This window comes from Camelus ferus, chromosome 7, assembly GCF_009834535.1.
Source record: "Camelus ferus isolate YT-003-E chromosome 7, BCGSAC_Cfer_1.0, whole genome shotgun sequence".
Classification (NCBI taxonomy): Eukaryota; Metazoa; Chordata; class Mammalia; order Artiodactyla; family Camelidae; genus Camelus; species Camelus ferus.
The window spans coordinates 48,656,678-48,675,230 of NC_045702.1; the positions used below are offsets into that span (position 1 = coordinate 48,656,678).

An 18,553-nucleotide genomic window follows, 5' to 3' on the forward strand; every position below is an offset into this window, starting at 1 on the left:
AGGTGGTAGGCTAAGTTGTCTGTTTGAGATTTCTTGTTTCTTGAGGAAGGCCTGTATCATTATAAACTTCCCTCTTAGGACTGCCTTTGATGCAGTTGTGTTTTCATTATTACTTGTCTTGATATATTTTCTGATTTTACTTTGATTTCTTCATTGACTTTTTTTTTTTTTTTGGTAGCGTGTTGTTTAGTAGCCACGTATTTGTGCTCTTCCCATTTTTCTTTCTGTAGTTTATTTCTAGTTTCATACTGCTGTGATTGGGAAAAAATGTCTATTATAATGTCTGTCCATTTTTGTTGAGACTTGTTTTATGGCCTAACATGTGATCTATCCTGGAGAATGTTCCATGTCCATTTGAAAAGAATGTGTATTCTGCTGTTTTTGGATGGAACATCCAATAGATATCTGTTAAGTCCAACTAGTCTATTGTGTCATTGAGACCACTGTTACCTGTTGATTTTCTGTCTGGATGATCTGTCCATTGATGTAAGTGGTGTATTAAAATTCTTTACTATTATTGTATTATTTTCAGCTTCTCCCTTTATGTCTGTTAATACTTGCTGTATATATTTAGTTGCTCCTGTATTGAGTGCATACACATTAATGTGTGTAATATCCTCTTTTTGTATTGATCCTATTATCATTATATAATGTCCTTCTTTGTCTTTTGTTATAGCCTTTGTTTTAAGGTCTATTTTGTATGAGATGAGTATCATTACCCCTGCTTTCTTATCTTTTCTGTTTGTATGAAATTTTTTTTTCATCACCTCACTTTCAGTCTGAATGTGTCTTTAGCTCTGAAGTGAGTCTCTCATAGACAGCATAGAGATGGGTCTTCTGTTTTTATCCAGTAAGCCACCCTATGTCTTTTGATTGGAGCAGTTAGTCCATTTACATTTATATTAATTATTGATAGATATGTATTTACTGCCATTTTATTACATGTTTTCTGGTTGGATTTTTTTTTAGCTCATCTCTGTTTATTTTTTCTTTTTGTTTCTTCCTTTGTAGTTTGATGATTTTCTTTAGTAGTATACTTGTGTTCCTTTCTTTTTACTTTTTGTGTATATGTTGTAGGTTTTTGATTAGTGGTTAGCATGAGATTCATATATGTTGACCTGTAACTATATTTCTTTTATACTGGTGGTCATTTAATTTCAACACATTCTAAGAGATCTATATTTTTTACTTTCCTCTCCCACATTTTGTGTTTTTCATGTCATATTGTACATCATCATGTTTATCCCTTAACTGTTTATTGTATTTATAGTTGCTTTTACAATTTTTTTGTCTTTTAATCTTCATACTAGCTTATTTAAGTGGTTGATCCTCAGCTCTTACTCTATAGTTGCCTTTCCTAGTGGGTTCTTCCCTTGCTTATAGATTCTCACTTCTTTTCCACTTAGAGGAGATCCTTTAGCATTTTTTTTAGTAGAGCTGCCTCCAATGTGCTGCCTGTGTAGGCATCAGCAGTTGTTGCCCCCACCCTGTTAAGATGCAGCCGCATGCCTGAGTCTCCTTTGTTCCTCACAGCTTATCACTCCCTCCAGCCTCCACTGCCCCCACCCTGTTGTGGAGCTTTACCCAGTGCAGGTGAGGCCCACATGGATTCTCGGTGTTTATCAGAGTGCAGGTTGTGGTGGACTGGCTGCCATCAGAATTCCAGGATGCTTCTGAGGCACTGCCTAAGTACATGCCAACAATTTCCACCCCTGCCCCACCCAGAGGCTGTCCTGGGTCCGAGTTGCCTCTATATCCCACAGCTGAGCTCTCTCTCTCTGGTTGTGGCAGCCCTACATCCAGGCAGAGCTGCAATGTAGAGAAAGAGTGGCTGGAGCATTCATTCTGCTCAGGCTGGGGCACACACTGGAGCAGTCACTGTAAACCAGACAGCCGCTGGAGCTTTCTTTCATCTACCCTCTCTGCCTTGCCTCAGGAGCAAGCCACTGTGCACTGCTCCTCATGAGTGAAGTCCAGCCTTCCCATAGCCCCCCCAGTTAGTTCCAGCAGCCCTCTAACCAGCCTAGGGGAGTTGTCTTTCCTGTGTAGAACACTAGCGATGGTGTGCCCAATAAGTGGCTCACACCACTCACTCCTCAGGGTGAATCTCTGCCCGTGTAATCTCCCTTTTCATCTGAGTCTCCTTCCAGATGCACAGGACCTAATCTGATCACTTCTTTCCCCTTCCTATCCAGTTCTGTGTGTATCTTTCTTACAGCGTTGGTTGTGCAGAAGTCTTTCTGCCCTCTTCTAGTTAGTTTTCAGTGAGGATTGTTCCACATGTAGATGTGTTATAGGTGTGTTCATGGGGTGAGGTGAGTTCCACATCCTCCTATTCTGCCATCTTGATTGATCTCCTCTGCACATTAAATTCAAAGCATGCAGAAGGTGTGAAAAGCTTTAAAGTGTCTTAACTTTGTGATCTTTGCAAAGGGTTTTTGGAAATCCTTCTAAGATTACCTAGAACATGACATTGACAATATGGATACAGTCATCAACCAAACTATCATTTAGCATTTAAGGAACACTAATTCGTGGAAAGTCAAGCACCACATGTGTGAGCAATGATCCAAAAAATTTAGGGAATTGGTTGTTTTAATTACAACAATCCTATCAATGTCAGTCTCCGCTTATTTTTTTCTTTCTCTTTCTCTTTGTCCTCACCTTCCTCTTCCTCCTCCTCTTTTTCCTCATGTTCTATTTTTTCTCATTGTCAAAAATAATAGAAGTAGGCCTATTATTCTTAGAACAATGTGTGAAGTATCTTCTGAAAAAATAATGTTCATTGTTTGCCTGTCATTTCTAAAGTACTTTGCAGGTCATGAGACACAAATAAAGAAAATCTCTCCATTGTGGTATCATTTTCTATGTATTGGAGGAGTAGACATAAATAAATAATTATAGATGTAGCAGAAAAGAATAATAGGTCAACAGTTGAATTTACATGTAGAAAGTTCTTGAACAAATATTCACTGTCTTAAAGGATTTATAGGACATATTAAACATGAAAAGTAGTGAGACCTATTGTCACCATTGCTGCAATTCATTCTTGTTGCTTCTCTTGTGGTTTCTGGCATAATAAGCATGCTTGCGTTAAGTTGTTAACATAAATTGTTCTTTTTTGTATTTACATTTAGCTAGGTTCAAAGTTCATTTGACAGTTAATTTCAACTGTTGAACATAGTAAAAACAGTGGACTTGAAGTCTTTTAAGAAGTGGACCATCTACTTCTTAAATTCCATTTTTCTATGTGCTGGGAATGCAGGATAAGTAAAATCGACCAGCTTTTCTGCCTTCTCAGCCCTATTTGTGTACTGATAGTGTCTGTATTATTTAGAAGCAAAAAACACCTTCAAATGGAAAGTTTCTAAAATCTTACACAAGATTCCTTATTAAGTATTACACTGACAACTACATTAATGCACTCCTTGATTCCTTGGGGGCAAAGGGCACTTGGAACACAACATTTAAAGCTCTGGGTAAATTTAGGAATCTATCAGTAAGTCCTGACTCAACAGAATTAACTGAAGTTTACGGGCAGGGCTCTTACATTAATAAGGGAGATTGTATTTCCAAAACATTCCAGTGTTTAAAAATGTCTTAGAAAAACTACAACCCTGACTAAACAGTGTACAAGTAGAACTAATTCTGTGACAAAGTACCTTGTACAGGAAAAGACCTTGAGAAAGACCCAGTTATAATTAAATGTGAAGGTGTGACTTCAACAATTTTCATCTCGTTAGAAGAAAAATAAACATTTTAATTACTGGGATATAAAAAAATACTTTCTGAACATTGGATAAGGTAATTGTACAGAATCTCTGGAAACAGGAAGGTCGATGTAATATGTTTCCCTAAAACACACTAACAAAATTGTAGACTATCAAAGCGTATCTGGGAAAGGATTATCTAAAGTTATATATTATATAGAATTGTATTATAGGATGGCCCATTCCAATCAATCCACATACTATAGCAATTTTTAATTGGAAATTTGTAATGCAATAGATTTCTGATTCAGTTTTTAATAGGCTATTTATATAAATAATTTTAGTTTCCATACACAAACATACTTTTTATTATTTATAGTGCTTTATGAAAAAACAGTCTAATAGAATACCAACTTTGAAGCCTTGTTATTGTCATTACGTCTTCCTTTTGGTAGTAATTATGGATTGAAATTTCTCTCTCTATGCTTCTTGTCTGGTGTTCCCTGGATCAATACCAGGATTTCCAACATAGTTGGATAAATTCACTGGTAAAGCTATTCGTATGAATATCAGTTACATTCATATTGGGTATAATTATCAGAGCCACTTGACCCAGAAAATATATCATAACCCTTTGGAAGCCCAGTACATTTATCAGAAAACTTAAAATTGAAAGAAAGCCATTATATGATCATCAGATTTAGCCATTATATGATCATCAGATTTTATTTCAACAGCCAGATGAAAAGCTCACCACCCAGAAAAGCAGGCCATTCCTGAAGAATAAAAGTGTCTTGAGGAGTTTTCTCAGACAAAAAGCATGAATAATGCAACAAGTAAGAAGTGCAAAATAATTTGTCATCAAAGGGAAGATGTTTGCAAGAGAGCTCTTGGGGCAGGTGGGGACTCGTTAGGAGGTTTTGTTGGGTGTCAAGGTTTCAAGGGAGAGTAAGAGAAGGAGGTTCCACTGGCAACTCCTGCCAGGGATAAATCTCAGTACTGTGCCAAGAGAAGATAAAGAGCCTTTGTAAGCACAAGAGATGAAGGCAGGAGGGGACAGGAGCATTGGAGAGGCACGGGCAGTGAATAAGCAATAAGCTTAAGGGCTGAACAGGACTGAGATCTGAGAGCACTTGGAATTTTCTACACTTCTTAGTGGTTCCGCCTTATCCTAGACTCTCTTATGGTGTTTTACAGCTTGGTTCTCTGTGTATTGTTTTTGTTATATCTCTATTCCAATTTTATTATGTTCATTTCTCATCTTTATTCTAGTAGTATACCACTTGCATTAAAGACTACAAAATACATGATTTAAGATATACAATAGCCTCTGCCTTATGGGATCTGCTATTTATATATGTGTCTTTCCTTCATAATTATATCTTATGCTTGCACTTCTCATATGTCTTAACATCTCAGGATATAATTTACATACCTTAAGACAACAATTTCTAACTAAAGGCTAAAACAAAAACATAATGTTGAGTCAAGAAAGCCAGGTGAGAAAGGAGTTATCTAATCTGTAGCCCTTCATATACACTTGTACATATATAAAATTATTACATATTGTCTATGATTACATGCATACATACATATAGTAAAAGTGTAAAAGACACACATAGGGAAATGCATGGCAATTTCAGAAGAGTGATCACATTTAGAGGAAGAAAGATTAATAGTAGGGCACTGGATGTTTATATTACATTTTTATTTTTTCTAAGTAGAGCTTTGAACCATATTTTGCAAAATATTAACATGTCTTTAGTTATTTTTGCATGTGGATGCTTGTATAAATAATAATTCTGTACTTTATGTTTGAAATACTTAATAAGTAAATTAAAATTAAAACAAATAAACAGAAAGAGCCTAAACTCCTGTTTTTCTGCTTGGAAAAATGCTAGCAGAATTCCTCATCAAGCAGAATCTTACTTAAAATTCTTCATTTAAGCAGAGTCTCAAATCATTCACCACTCTTAGCTAACTTCTCCACTTAGTAGTTGAAAAATATGCTTTCATTCAACATTAAGTGGGAAGGATGCTACCTTTAAAGCAATTAGTTATTATGTATTACTATTCTATAAAAGATAACTCATAAGCCATGAACTGAGTATGCCAGGAACTGAGAAACTTCAAGATTACTATAGTTTTCCTCGAAAACATTACAGTTGCATGCAAATTACATAGTCTACGGATTGCCTCCCACATAAGGAGGTATGTTGTATTGAGAGAAGTCTGAGCTTAGGACCAGAAAACTAGGTTCTAGCTGAGTTTTACTACATAATAGTAGTTAAACCATAAGCAAGATTGTTACCTTCTCTGGTTCTTTACTTCTTCATCTATAAACTGAAGACTTGAAATTCTAACTCGGGGTCTTTTCAGTAGGAGGCAAAGTAGCAGAATGTTAAGGAAATAGGTTCTGAGGTCAGACTGGGGCAGACTCTCATCCCTTCTTTACAGGGTGCTTGTGAGGACTGAATAAAATAATACAAGCATAGCCCTTAGGACAGTGCTCTGCAAATGTGAGTTGGCTCAGCTCTTTATTGCTGTAATAAAATGCTGTGATTCTATATGCCCAGAACCATGTGAGGCTTGTGAAAGCTTATGATACCAGATGCTTTATTTTGGTTTATTGCATGTAAAGTATTTTTCACACTATTTCATTGCATTCTAGGGTTGAAAGGACAAACGTGCTTTGGTCCTGGGCCTTGAGGAGTTAACAATGCAGTTGAGATATAAAAATAAAGTACATGAGATAATTACTAGGTCACATAGGCTCTGTGTGATGAAGAGCTAGGTGGTGAGGTTCATAACCAACCTAGAGGAGGAGATGGGAGATGAGACACACCAGTGCTGGAGCTTGAGCTAGAATAAAAACGATTCAATGAATAACTTGGGAACCTAGCTAAGTCCCAGTGTTCACTGTTATCTTAGTCTCTTCTCAGCCATTGTCAGTCCTAATTAACAGAATAACAAAGTCCTGAGTGCTTTCAACACCAGCAAGGAGAGCTCTGTTTTCTGGGAAGAGTTTGGCTTAATTATTTACAGCTTCGGGCATAGATTGATAACTTCTCTCTTAAGCAAGAGGTTTATGTGCCAGAATTTACATTCTTCCACTTAAGAGTATGAATTCCATTCTGTTCTGAAGTTCAAATACTCTTTCCAAACATGCTATTTACTTTTTAATCCTCTTGCCAGGAATCTTTCTGCGTATTCATTACGGATCTCCTTCTCAATAAGGCAATGGTCTTATGTTTCTTGGGTTGAACCAGAGAATAGCACAGCCCTCACAAAAGGAGGAAGTAAGCCTGGAGCAGAGGCTTACTGTCCACCATTATTGTGTAGAATGGTCAATACCTTCCCCTCTAGAAGGAAGGCAGCATCTCTTGCAGAGCTTACCATTAGGTTCTTGTATGCATGAGACTCTGAAAGAGTTTATTCAGAGTCTCTCTGCCTGACTGTACAATACAGTGAACTATAATCAGCAAAGGTCCATAGGCAGCTGGATCTGGGTTGGCCTCTGCCTCCTATAAGCTGCTGAGTTTATTTTGGCAAATTACTTAACTTTTCTGAGACTATTTTCTTATTTGTAAAATAGGAAAAAATAGATCTACCTTAATGGATTATTGTAAGGATTAATAAAATAATTTATGTAAAATACTTAGCAAAATTATACAAAAATGGCACATAGAAATAATATCTATATTAGCTCCCACCACCTTGCCCTTTACTCTCTTTTGATAAAATAAACCACAGCATTTCAAAATAGTGATATTTAATATTTTACTTTTATTCTCTAGAAAATGTAAAGAGGAAATTCAGAGATCAAATAGTTGAAATAAAAGCCCACGACTTTAGCTGGTCAAGAGAGAGAAGACTATTCTGAGCAGAACAAAGTGACACACAGTTCTCTTATAACAGCCAGACGATTTAAAGAGGTATGGTGTTTGTTTCCCCAACCCATGCTGTTGTCCACATTTATTAACATTTTGTTTGTGTGAGAATCACAGCTTCCCTTTGCTAATACCTTTGAACATATCCTCCCAATATCCAAGGTTTTTTTTGCTTTGTTTCATAGTTATTTCTTATGTTATTTGGTGTAAAATGATTTTGAATGAAGAGGGTTTTCATTGAGCTGAATCAGGTAATCTCAGAAACCTGATTCAGAATCCAAATTGAGTTAGTATTTCCTTTTAGTCCCATACCAATCATTTTATTTACTTCGGCGGGCTCACAAAACTAATCAAATCTTTGAAACTCTTCTATCTCCTCTTCTGTGTGGCCTTTTACAAGGGAGAACAAACTAACTGTACTATTTTGATTGAAAGGAAGCTATAGAGAACTGATAATTGACTTCTGTTTTTACATCCTGGTTCTCTCTGTATTCTTAGTGTGGTGTTAGTCTCAGAAAAGTGATGGCTGGGGAGTGGCCCCAAGCATCTGATAGCCTTTCATTACTGATGGCATTTCTGGAACTCAAGTATTTTCTTCTGTTGTCCTTGGCTTAAAAAAAAAAACACAAAGTATCCAGACCTCTTCATGAAATGATAAATCCTATAAAGCCATATATGGCTAAGGAGAGTAAAGAGATAATTGTGTACTCTCTAAAATTGTCAGCTAAAGGTAATGCAATAGATTCTGAAAGGGATTTTCAATTTTACCAATGACTTCTTTTCCACATAACCACTTACCTTAATGATAGAAATAACTGAAGTTTATCATACGTCAGCTGTATGCCAGGCATTGCTACTAAGTTCCTTAATGTGCATGGCACCTAACTATGAAGTGCAGGTCCTATATGTACTTTACTGATGAGGACACTGAAACAGAGAAGTTAAGTAAATAGCTGTGGTTACAGCTTGTAAAGTTAAGTCGTAGGCCTTGGATTCAAACTTGAGTCTTTGGATTCTCACTCAAGCAGAACCACATTTGGAGAGTGTTCTTAAGAAAGGTTGAAATTTGTGCAAGGATGCTTTTGCTCCCAAATGTCATCCAGATGATTATGAACAAGATAGTTTCACAAAGGGGACTCCCCAGCCAGATTTCAGGCACCAATTTTGAACAGCCTTGCCTCAGCTATGCTTACTTCAGTGTTTCTCATGTGCAGTGAGGCTCCCACCTCTTTTTCAACATAAGATTGCTGTAGGGATTAGTACAAAAGGCAGAGATGATATTAAGTTATTGATTTGAGGACCTTTTAAAAGAGGATTATTTTCTAAATTTATTATAAATTCTCCAGACATGTACCAGATATGTTTGCTATGCTAATGTCCAATTAATTTTTTCTAAAAGATTCTAAAAGGAAGAGAAATAGTAAGTTACTACAGTGAGTATATACTTTCACTATCTTTCAATGTGTATATTTCATTATGTATATAAAAGATAGACAAAATGGTGTTTTGGGGAGGCGAATGCTAAAAAAAAAGAAAAAAGAACCTTACATCACAGAAATGTAAGAATGTCACAATGGAAAAACTCAAAAAGGAGAGTGTGAATCAGAATATTTAGAGGAAACTTACTTTTCACACCTACTAGGTAATAGGCAGTGACAGGAAAGGACTTTTCTAGTTATGGCTCAGAAGGAAATGAGTAGTGATATCATTCATCTCATAAAGAAATAACCAGTTAATGCTAAGAGAGAAAGTGACTTTCATCAGTGAGAACATTTTCTCCCTTTCTTTTGACACAATGCAAGACATCCTGTGGATTTTTTTTTTTAATGGAAATGTGCATTAATGAAAACAAACTGCCTTTTCTTAAATCTTGTGTGGGGACTATGATGGGGACTGTTCTGAGCTATCATTTCCTTCAATCAAGTCAGTTATCATTCATTCTTACAACTGCATGGATTCCAGTTTACCAGAGCACCTAGGAAGTTTCTGTTTTCCTTATTTTCTTGCTTCAGTAGCCTTATATGTATTTATGTCATAAAACATCTATGCTAAGATTTTAAAATATGGCCTTAAGTTACCATAACTGCTATCATATATAGATACCTGCCCTCATGACTCTCTTTAAATACAAATATCATGAATTGGTATAGCTGAGGAAAAGTTTATAAATGTCATAAATATTTATTTTCCTTTGAAAAGGTATTATCAAATTTTAATACAATTAAGAAAGAAATATATGGTCATTAGTGATTTGGAATCTTCCACTAATATAGAGCAACTTTTTTTTTTTTAATGTAAAGACTTCTAAGTAAAGTAATACACTTATCTAGAATTATGCAATTATTCCACATAAGTTTAATTTATTTAAGTAATAAAGTACTATTCTTTATATACCATTTCTTTCATGATTTTTAAACATCACATTTTTTCTAAAATATTTTATAAAATTTATAACCAATGTATACTAAGTAAACTCTAAACATAATTTAACTATTTCTGAATGGTGTAGGTTGCTCTATATTGTAACCTTTTATAAAAGTTTTAAAACTTTTCTGGTCTCTTCCCTTCTGTTGCCCAGCTTTTTGTATTCCAACTCTTGCTGGTAACCAGGGCTTACCTGTCAGCTTGATTCTTTTTTCAAAGTTGCTATTTCTAATCTGTTACAATCATAGAAACCAGATAATATTCCTTGTCAGAACTTAGAGTTAACAGGCTCCAAGTTAGGTCTCTCTTTGGTCTTTGTAACATTGACTTTAGCTTATTTGGGGACCTATTTAAAAATTTCATCCAAGATTCTAGTCAGTATTCTGGATGTTTGACATTTCCAAATGTGAAACCTTTGATTCGGTTAGGGGAGTGAAGAGGTTCAGGTGAGTTATGCAGGCCATCCAAGCAATATGATTAGAGGTAAGAATGGGTATTGGGAGCACGGCACGTTTTGAAAACTGGAAGTAGTTTAGCAAGGCTGTAGCCTCAACTATAAGACAAAGAGAAGGAATGTAGGATGTGGCAATAAAGGACAAGGAATAGAGCAATCAGAAGGCACAAAATAGCAAAGGTTCTTATATTTCATGATAAGGAGTTTTAATTTCAACAGTGAAGTGTAAGATGCCACTGAAGTATTTTAGAGAAGGCAGCATCATACATTTTAGAAGGATTACTTTTGTGCCATCTGAAAATGTTGCTATAAATGACTAAGGAAATCACATTCCTACTAGGCATTGCATTACCTGGCAGGATTTAATTCAATAGCTGGAATAGTGGAATGAGGTTGTGTTTAACCCTTCTTTATGAGTTCTCATTATGCATATCTAAAATATTTTTTAAAATCTATGCAAACTTGAGTTAAAACTCAAATGTGACAATGATAGACTACCTCCTCTAAGGAATACAGAGAAAAGAATCATTGATATTCTAAATAATTCCAGAGTACCCTGGAGTATGTATTTTTGGCATCTGGCATATAGCAGTGAAGCCTGGAGACAGGTCTAGAAAGCCCTCCCTTATGCAAAGCATTCTAAATGAGAAAAAATGCAGATGTATGTAGAAAGTTGAGTTAACTATCATGAAATGCCAATTACCAATTGTTAAAATTTTCCTCATCATTACCATTATTATAATACATATGTAGTAATCATTATCTGAAGTTTTAAATAATGAAAGAGATGTCAAGAAGGACAGGTGGCTTGCTTAAGAAGTATACAGCAAAGATAGACATAAAAATAGTTCTTAAAATTATGTAATGATTTGGTCACAGAAATGAGTTTTTTCCTTTGCACTGGTCAAAGACAGTAACCCCCAAGTATACCAATAGCCTGCCCTAAGAAACTGAGAGTGGAACTCTGGGAAACGTTGTCATGAACATCATAATAATGACAATAATAACATGCTGCTGCTGCTGATGTTGACGGTGGAGATAAGGATGATTACTACTTTATTGGTAGTTGTGACCTTTTATTTTCAGGATGGAAAAATTATTGAAAAAGTGTAGGAGGAGCTAAATATATTAAATTGATTCTAACCTGTTAATATTATTTAAGGAACTAGATGAAATCATTGAATTCTATCCTTTAATTTTGCTGATTAGGAAACAAGCATAGAAGATACAGAAGGCCACTTAGTTGGACACAGTTTCAAAGCATCCTGCTTCAAACATTTCAGAATTCAGTATTTAATGTCCCTTAAAACAAATGCCTTTTTGGGCTCAGTCCTTAAGTCAGTAGAAATCATGAGGGAAAACAAGATAGAAGCAGTTGAACAGCACTGAAATCTATTCCTAGGTTGTTTCCTTAATTCTGCTTGGCAGCTATATGGACATCCTGAGGTAGGCATGTTATCACTTCTGTTCAGAAAGCAGGGAATATGGGCATCTGCTAATCAACTCCCCAGAGGGATTTAAAGGCATAGACAAAACACCCAGGACTTACATTTCTGTGCCTCATATTTTTTGCTTCTGTGTTTCTTTAAATGACTTCAGGATTTTGCTGGATGCCATTAAATCTAGTCCAATGCAGTATGTTTGATCACCCAGTGGTACCAGTGTCTTGTGGCAATGATCTAGGTTCAGATTTTGTGAGCTTGGTATCAGTAATCTGACACAGAAATATCTATTTTTGCTCTTTGGATGTATTTTTTTAATTAGCCTGCTCATTTTCAACCTAGAATGAGAACTGTCCTTTTGATTTTTTTTACCATTTTTAAATTTATTTATGTATTTAATTTACAATGTCATATTTTTAATTGAAGTATAGTTGATATACAGTAATACTCTGCATCAGTTATAATATTATTATATTATATATAACATATAATATTGTATGTTACAAGTATATAACATAGTGATTCACAAATTTTTTTAGGTTATACTCCATTTATAGTTATTATAAAATATTTGCTATATTTCATGTTGTATAATATATACATGTAGCTTATTTCATACCTGATAGTTTGTACCTCTTAATCCTCCACCTCCATCTTGCCCCTCCCCCTTCCCTCTCCCCACTGGTAACCACTAGTTCCTTCTCTACAGCTGTGAGTCTGTTTCTTTTCTGTTATATTTACTAGCTTGCTGTATTTTTTTAGATTCCATTTTGTAAGTGTTATCTTACAGTATTTGTCGTTCTCTGTTTGACTTATTTCACTTAGCATAATGTCCTCCAAGTCCATCCATGCTGTACACCAGAAACTAATACAACACTTTAAATCAACTATACTTCTATTACAAAGCAAACAAGCAAACAAACAACCCATTTTAAAAATGAGCAGAAGAACTGAACAGACATTTTCCAAAAGAGGAAATACAGATGGCCAATAGGAACATTAAAAGTTGCTCAGCATCACTAATATTAGGGAAAAGCAACTCAAAATCACAAGGAGATATCATCTCACATCTGTCAGAATGGCCATCATCAAAAAGAACACAAATAACAAATATTGGCAAGGATGTGGAGGAAAGGGAACCTTTGTACACTGTTAGTAGAAATGTTAATTTGGTGCAGCCAGTATGGAAAACAATACGGAGGTTTCTCAAAAACCTAAAAATAGAACCACCATATGGCCCAGCAATTCCACTCCTGGGCATATATCTGAGAAAAACAAAAACATTAATTCAAAAAGATACATTAACAGAAGCATTATTTATAATTGCCAAGATATGGGCGCATCCTAAGTGCACATCAATAGATAAATGGGTAAAGAAGAGGTAGCATAAATATGTAATGGAATACAACTCACCCAGAAAAAAGTATACTTTGCCATTTGTGGCCCTTCATTCACGTTTTTTTTTCACTTCAAAATCCAGAATTTTATAACTGGCATAAACATTTCCATTGCATCAAAAACAACAAAATACCTAGAAATAAACTTAACCGAGGAAGTTACCTATACTCTAAAAACTGTAAAACATTGATGAAGGAAATTGAAAATACAAAAACATGGAAAGACATCTTGTGTTCTTGAATTGGAAGAATCAACATTACCAAAATGGCCATACACCTCCTGTAGAAAAGGGAACCCTCCTACACTGTTGGTGGGAATGTAGTTTGGTGCAACTATTATGGAAAACAGTATGGAGGTTGCTCAAAAGACTAAAAATAGACTTAACATATGATCCAGTAATCCCACTCCTGGGCATATATCTGGAGGGAACCTTAATTCAAAAGGATACGTACACCCCATAGCAGCACTATTTATAACAGCCAAGACATTGAAGCAACCTAAATGGCCATTGACAGATGACTAGATAAAGAAGTTGTGGTATATTTATACAAAGGAATACTACTCCACCATAAAAAAAAGAACAAAATAATGCCATTTGCAGCAACATGGATGGACCTGGAGATTGTCATTCGAAGTGAAGTAACCCAAAAAGAGAAGGAAAAATACCATATGATATCACTTTTATGTGGAATCTAAAAACCAAAAACAAAAACAAAAAATGACAAACAAACTTATTTACAAAGCAGAAACAGACTCACAGACATAGAAAGAAAACTTACGGTTACCGGGGGAGAGGTGGTAGGAACAGATAAATTAGGAGATCAAGATTTGCAGATACTGACTAGTATATATAAAATAGATAAATAACAAGGTCATACTGTATAGCACAAGGAACTATATTCAATATCTTGTAGTAGCTTATGGTGAAAAGAATATGAAAACAAATATATGTATGTTCATGTATGACTGAAGCATTATGCTGTACACCAGAAATTGACACAACATTGTAAACTGACTATACTTCAATAAATATATATATACATATATATACACAAAAGAAAAAACCCAAGCAAAATGGCTGTATTACCCAAAGCAATCTGCCAATCCAAGGCAAACCCTGTCAAAATACTCATGACATTTTTCACATTTTCATATTTTTCACATTTGATTTATTATTAAACTATTCTAGTACAATAGAATCAGCTTGCTTTATTTCAGTAAGCTTATAGTGGTCTCTTTGCCTAACTAGGAAAAATCCTGAGAAAATATCCAAGTAATTAACAAGTATGAGTAAAAATTGTATGAATCTAAAAATTGTGTGAATGATTAGGTGTGTCTAGAATTCTGCTGAAAGTGACCCACAGAGATAGTGTTTGGCCATCCATGGTGTGCTTCTGAGAAAGTTTTAATACAAAGCATCCCCTTATTCAAACGTAGTATGCTCCATATTATAAGCTGTAAAATACAAATACTATACATATTGTGAGTATGAACGTTAATAGATATTCTTAGGAACTTAGTTTCATGAAATGCATGAATAGTGTGTATTGAATCAGCTTGTCTAGATGAGGCAAAGAAAGCTGAATCAGCTTCATTCTAAACCATCAACATTTGTGACCTTGGAACAAATCAATAGAACCTATTCCGCTTGTCTTTGGGAAACGGAGTTAATTCAACTCCTAATTCAAGTCATTAATAACTATGGATCTCTCACAATGTTCCAGCCCCGAGGGATATAATAAATGGTTAACTTTCTTGTCCTCAGTAGCCCACCATCTAGCTGGGAGACAGATTTGTACACATTGAACCAAAATATAAATTTGGGTTGTGATCATCAGACAAGCAAAGCATTAAAAGGAACTAGATGACGACTCGGTTGAAAAAAGCTGAGGGAGGGGAAAGTCACAGAGGAAGGGAAATTTAAGTTAGATGTTTAAGGAAAACTTCTTTTTCCTTAATTTTTACAAAATGCTCAAAAGTCCTGTAGAATCCTGTATCTTTTCTTCCTGGATAATCAGACATTTCCAATTTTCTAATATGTGAACTACTTTCATTGCTAGAGAATTGATGAACTAAATTGACTTCTAAAATGTAATCATTCTTTCTTGTATTTATTTGTAAAGACTAGAGGTAGAAAGAAAGATGTTCAAATGGGAAATTTGAGTGAAAAAATATTATCATTATCATTCAGTGGAAAACTAGAAGACAAAAAAACACGATTTTCCCTGGACATTTTCATTATCAAAACTGAACAAACAACAACAGCAATAACAAGCATCTCATTTAGGTTTCTTAAATAATTATGTATTTGTATATAGAAAGGGCATTAGGCTAATTCTGTTCAGGTTCAGATGTCAGTTTAGGACCAATGGTTTGTTTCCTGGATTGGGGCTTAATAAAGGAAAAATTCTAACAATAAGGGTGGCTCTAAATTCAAATGGAGTGCTTTGTAAAATAAAGGGCTATCAGTTTTCATATGGAAGGAAGATCAGCAACCTTCCGAACAAAGTAGGCTCAGGGGTTATGTGCAAACATAAACATTTCTTCAAGAAACAATGCTGGATTGACTCAAATATGGGAGGCAAGAGAGTTCTATTCCACTGAGTAAGACTAAGATGACTGGCTCAAAAATAAAATGAACAGTTGAGAAGGGAAGAAGAATAAAAATACCATTTCTTTGAACCATTTAGAAACATTATATACCCACAAAATATATAAAAAGATAAGTTGAAACAAACCGACTAATCCTTTTCCCCCCTTCCATTATGAACTAAGAACCATCTGTATAGCCAAAATGCTTGAGCAAATACAAAGTGTTCTATCATGCAATAGATGAAATGAGATGTATAGGAGCTAGATGTGAATGCAGATTTCTTTGACAAATACTTTAATAAATAGATTTCAAGTGTGCAATTAAAACATCAGGGTAGGTGTGGATTAACCTTGACAGTGCTTTCATTATAATTTTGCTTGACATGACAAGACCAACAGTTGCTCAACCTAGAGATAAGCTAAGAAGCTGAACTCGAATTCCAGCCAAATAGTTCTGGGCATCATTTTTCAGGCCAATGAATATGCAATGCTGAGTTGAATTTTTCTATTAATAGGGATTGACTTGGTATTAACTGAGATTGGATGACTTCTAAGTTTCTTCCTATCAACCAAAGGGAGAAAAAGACTTGTATTATTTCTAACATTCTTTCCTGGTCAAGGGGAAAAAGGGCTTGTAACATTTAAAATAGTATTTTCTACTATGTATGTTGACCCTAGAGATCAGACTCCCTGTATTTCCACACAGGGCTCTGATAGCATTTATTTGGTTATCACCTCTTTTTTGTTTTTTCTGATCTTCAGCAATAATAGATTTGATAGTAGATGTAGAAGGAGCTTTATGAATTTGGACGCTTTTTAGTTCTAGATATTTGGTTTTGAGGGATACGTAAAGGTCCCTGGTACCTTTGCCAAAATGACTCACTTCTGCCTCTCATACTCTGATCTTATGAACCTTACATCCTATTTTTCTTGTTGAGGGCCATCAGCCTAATTCTCCTAAACTTTCACTCTCTCCACTTGCAGTTTCTCTTCACCGAGAAATGTCTTCATCTTGAAATGATTCTAGGTGGTAGTCATTTTCGTATTTTTATCTTCCCTCCCAGGGATTGTAATTGACTTTAAAATGGAGCTGTTTTCTATTTCTTGTTTAGTGTGGTTGCCTACACATAGCTGTATCCTAATGAATAGGTGTATTATCAAAAGACAAAAGGTAAGTTTGGTAGGAAATTAGTAAAAACATTCTTTCAAACTTATATCTCTTTTTGTGTGTGTGTGGATTACTATATAGGTTCATCAGAGGATGTCATAGATGCATCTGATTTTAATGAACTGTTAGGTCATATTCTTAAATATAATAAAAGAAACATGAGCTCAGTGATAGTATGGTTAGGGAGATTTATAGCTCACTGAATAATTAGATTCTCAGTCTCTTGATCAGTGGCTTAGTGGAAGCCTGTTTTGTGTGGGGATCATATTGCAGTGCCATTCCGGAACTTCTCTATCAAAGTTACACAAATCAGAACAGCATTCTAGAGGCTTGTTTTGTATCATCATTTAAAAGCACACAGTATATACTATTAAAATAGAAAATTATTTTATATCTTTGTATCTTCATGTGAAATCAATCATTTTATAAGTTACTTCTAAGTCAGTATGAATTTTATTTTCTGTCCTGGGTCACATGTTGGCCAGACTATTTCACAGACATTACTGGGAAAATAATTGAAGACATGAAGGTAACAGTAAAACTGTGAATTCAATATTTATTAATTTGGGACATCACAGTAGCTAAGTGGTAACCCAGGCTCAACCCATGAGTCTTGGTATGTGGTGGATTGGCAGGTGAAGGAGGGAACCAGTTAGAAAGAAGTAATATGCTTTCCTCTCCATGTGGCCCTTCCCTTTCATTGTCTCATTCTTGTTAGATAATTAAGTCGAACTATAATATGGAAAACTAACCTATGGTAACACACATTAAAAAATAATTCTGAGGATGGTGATAACTGGAAAGAGGAGGTAGCCTTATAGGGTGTTGAAAATATCTTGTACCTTGCTATGGGTGGTGAGGATGTGCACTTACAAATTTTAGGTAAAAATTGAGTAGTTTCTGCACTGAACTTGTATTTACTTTATTCCTCATTTAAAAACAATATTAGGATACAATGATTAAAGGCCTTAGGCAGTAATAAACAAATAACCAGATATTAAACCAATTTGACTACAGTGGATAGATTTATATAGTGGGTAAGTGGAAGGAAGAATTCAGAATGTTGTTTCATGCTAATTTTTAGTCCTAAATGCCATGATGAGGAAACCTAACTTTATTCTTTATATCTGAGGTAATTTTTATGGAATCCATGTTTGAATTCATAATCTTAACCTCGCTAGAGTAAATTGATGACTATTTGGTGTTTTGGAATCTTATGGAAAGCAGATTGTTATTCTTTCAGGAGGATACCCTCTAATGGGCATGATTCCTAAGTGGAGGATCAGAAGCACTGACCTCCACCCCAACTTAGGCAAGAGTGGGTCGGGTCAGGAGGATCCTCAAGAGATTCTATGATCGTCTGTAGCTTGTTTAAAAATGAGCCTGGTGTGGAGAATTAATGACCTGGAGTAGAAAATAAAAGAGAATGGGAAGAGGTGCCTCCTGGGGAAGTTCCTTGGCAGAGGAATGTGGCA

The 18,553-nt window shown here is 35.2% G+C and overlaps 1 protein-coding gene across 3 annotated transcripts in view; it reads left to right on the forward strand.

Moving 5' to 3' along the window:
- Positions 1–18,553, forward strand: part of MACC1 (MET transcriptional regulator MACC1) — a 156,705-nt gene that overhangs the window by 65,284 nt on the left and 72,868 nt on the right. For 2 of the 3 annotated variants that reach the window (XR_004321481.1, XR_004321482.1), the window contains exon 6: positions 7,508–7,645. The exons of the other annotated variant lie outside the window; for it this stretch is intronic. The gene's annotated coding sequence lies outside the window, so the exon portion shown is untranslated. The remainder of the gene's footprint in view (positions 1–7,507; positions 7,646–18,553) is intronic. 3 annotated transcript variants of the gene reach the window in all.